The sequence below is a fragment of the Onychostoma macrolepis genome, chromosome 03 (genome assembly GCF_012432095.1).
Source record: "Onychostoma macrolepis isolate SWU-2019 chromosome 03, ASM1243209v1, whole genome shotgun sequence".
Lineage (NCBI taxonomy): Eukaryota > Metazoa > Chordata > Actinopteri > Cypriniformes > Cyprinidae > Onychostoma > Onychostoma macrolepis.
In genome coordinates this window covers 23,537,634-23,541,371 of record NC_081157.1, presented here as the reverse complement: position 1 = coordinate 23,541,371, position 3,738 = coordinate 23,537,634, and positions in this window count along the sequence as shown.

Genomic DNA, 3,738 nt, shown 5'->3' with positions numbered 1-3,738 from the left:
TGACATCTTCCTCATACTTGTAGAAATGAGTGAGGGTAGAAAGTCAAGCAGCGTAACAGAACGGAGTACTTTAGTGGGCGGGGCTTAGAGAGGAGAAGGTGCCTCTGATTGGTCAGGAGTGACCTGTCTGAATAGTAATTAGGAGATTATTTATTTATTTATTTACTATAGGAGCTTTTCAAACAATACATTATGCAGTTGTTTATTTTATTAGGAAAATACCTTGTACAAGAAGAAGTGGACTCTTTGCAAACCTAATTTCTTACATTTTATGACTTTAAATTATACAAATCTTTTGAAACAAAATAAATTTAAAAGAAAATAGAAATTATTTTTTTTATCTGGCAGCGAATGTTGTTCATATTGTCACGATTGTAATACCTCTTGTAATATATATATATATATATATATATATATATATAAAACATATAAATAAGCATAACTTTCAGTACATTTTGGAATTTATGTGTAGGTTGATTTGAATATATTTATTTATTGCATACATTATACCAAGATCTTCTTCTAAATTTAGAATACGTTCTAAATTTTTAGTGCAACACATTTTAAAAATAATTTAAAAATATGTGTTTTAAAAGAGTTTTAAAATGAGTTTTGTTTTACACGCATTTTTGCTTTCGCTATAGATGTCACGTGGTACTTGTTACTTTTCTCAGCGCTGGTAAGAATGCACCAATTACAGTCGTTTGTGATTACTAATCAGGCTTGATCTTTAAATTATATTATAGAGGATTCAGATATAGAATTTCCATTAGCGTGTCAGACATGCATATTTTGTAATAATGTGACTTATGTGATTATAATTTATATTGCACAAATGTCTCCAATAAGACACAAAACGTCGTGAGAGTTGAATGCGGCTCAGTTGAGGAGTCGGTGTTCTGAGCCGTCAAGCGCCCCTCGAGGAAGAAAATATGTGCTCTACAGTAAACTGTAATTATGAAATTGTTTTTGCCACCCAATGTATTCTACCCATTTAACTACCGGAAGTGAAGTCTTAATCTCGAGCCGGATGAAACCGGCCGCAACAAGACACAAGACACATGTCGAGTAACTACGCACTCTGTGCGCAGGTATTGCCTCATTATTACACATGCATCCGCTATTGGCCAAACCAGAGCTTTTCAGGCTTTTAGATGTCACGCACCCCCAAATATGATGATCCTCGCGAGAGGGACCCACATCCTAACATTTAAAACACATGTATATAGTGTTGTGTATAAAGACAGCATTAATTTCATGCAAAATTATTATAAATATTATTTTAAAAAATGGAAATCATTACATTTCTATTAGAAATGTACTGTTGTGTATTTATCAATTTATTTTTTATCAATTTTTTCTTATCATTTTTATTGTTAATTTTTACATTGTTTTTCTTAATCAACTGGTACTCAGATATTATTTACAATGGTCAGTAGGTTTGCCAAGTCAACAGAAGTGGTTTTGTCTTCCATAACAATTACTTTTACAACTAGCAAAGTTTTTCAAATATTTGTGATTGAGGAATAAATATTGTTTACTTTAATTTGAGCGCTAAAATTAAAATGTATGGTATGACTTTACTTAAAGCTTTTTGTAACACTTTACAATAAGGTGTCTAACTTGCTTAGTGTAACAATGAATTTATAAGCGTTATAATGTATTAAATGTGGTTACAATTATTAATGAGATTGTGATGCATTACGGGTGCTGGTCATATAATTAGAATATCAACAAAAAGTTGATTTATTTCACTAATTCCATTCAAAAAGTGAAACTTGTATATTATGTAAGGGATAATCAACGGCTAGCTGTGCATTAAACGATTTGAATGCACGACGTGGAGGTGAAGATCCGCCGGATGCGCAGCGGATTATCCCGTTTATGCCATGGTCATTTCCCAGCATTCACATATTAAAGATAATATTTGTGCTGCAATATTTGACCGGAACGATAAAAATGACGGTTATTTTCGTCTGTATTACTATTCAACTGTAACTGTATGTTACTATGGTTACCGATGTTTATAGGAAGCTCATTAATATAGAACGTGATTAAAGTGACAATGACAAAAGGTCATTGCAAAAGAGGCTGGCTGTTCACAGAGCTCTGTGTCCAAGAACAGTAATAGAGATGCGAAGGGAAGGAAAAGATGTGGTAGAAAAAAGTGTACAAGCAATAGGGATAACCGTACCCTGGAGAGGATTGTGAAACAAAACCCATTCAAAAATGTGGGGGAGATTCACAAAGAATGGACTGCAGCTGGAGTCAGTGCTTCAAGAACCACTACGCACAGACGTATGCAAGACATGGGTTTCAGCTGTCGCATTGAGCCACTCTTGAACAACAGACAGCGTCAGAAGCGTCTCGCCTGGGCTAAAGACAGAAAGAACTGGACTGTTGCTCAGTGGTCCAAAGTTATGTTCTCTGATGAAAGTAAATTTTGCATTTCATTTGGAAATCAAGGTCCCAGAGTCTGGAGGAAGAGAGGAGAGGCACACAATCCACGTTGCTTGAAGTCCAGTGTAAAGTTTCCACAGTCAGTGATGGTTTGGGGTGCCATGTCATCTGCTGGTGTTGGTCCACTGTGTTTTCTGAAGTCCACAGTCAATGCAGCCATCTACCAGGAAATTTTAGAGCACTTCATGCTTCCTGCTGCTGATCAACTTTATGGAGATGCAATTTCATTTTCCAACAGGACTTGGCACCTGCACACAATGCCAAAGCAACCAGTATCTGGTTTAAGGACCATGGTATCCCTGTTCTTAATTGGCCAGCAAACTCGCCTGACCTTAACCCCATAGAAAATCTATGGGGTATTGTCAAGAGGAAGATGAGAGACACCAGACCCAACAATGCAGATGAGCTGAAGGCCACTATCAGAGCAACCTGGGCTCTCATAACACCTGAGCAGTGCCACAGACTGATCGACTCCATGCCACGCCGCATTGCTGCAGTAATTCAGGCAAAAGGAGCCCCAACTAAGTATTGAGTGCTGTACATGCTCATACTTTTCATGTTCATGCTTTTCAGTTGGCCAAGATTTCTAAAAATCCTTTCTTTGCATTGGTCTTAAGTAATATTCAAATTTTCTGAGATACTGAATTTGGGATTTTCCTTAGTTGTCAGTTATAATCATCAAAATTAAAAGAAATAAACATTTGAAATATATCAGTCTGTGTGTAATGAATGAATATAATATACAAGTTTCACTTTTTGAATGGAATTAGTGAAATAAGTTAACTTTTTGATGATATTCTAATTATATGACCAGCACCTGTATAAGTTGCACTACAAGGCATAATTAATACATTAAAACTACTTTTATAATGCATTATGCATAAAGGCTTTAAGTAACATTTTACCAAATGTATTAAATACAGTCAAACCAAAAATTATTCAGACACCAGATAAAATTTTTGATATATTTTTACTAGTGGGTGCAGGACACTATAGTTCATTTATGAGGATAGAGAGGATAGCAAAGTAAAGTAAACTTTGACATATTATACCCAAAAAATATTCATACAGTGGAGTAGCAGTAAAATTTATAAAAATTTGGGACCAAAAATGTTTCAGACACTTTGACCTGACGGTGTTTTGCTTAAGTGATTTTCTTTAATTGCTAATGCACCCTTTTTACACCACAAACTGAACAAACTTAGGCATTGTTTGGTAACTGGTTGACCTAAATTGGTATTATCTGATTGTGTACTTAAATTTAACAGGTGACAGCTA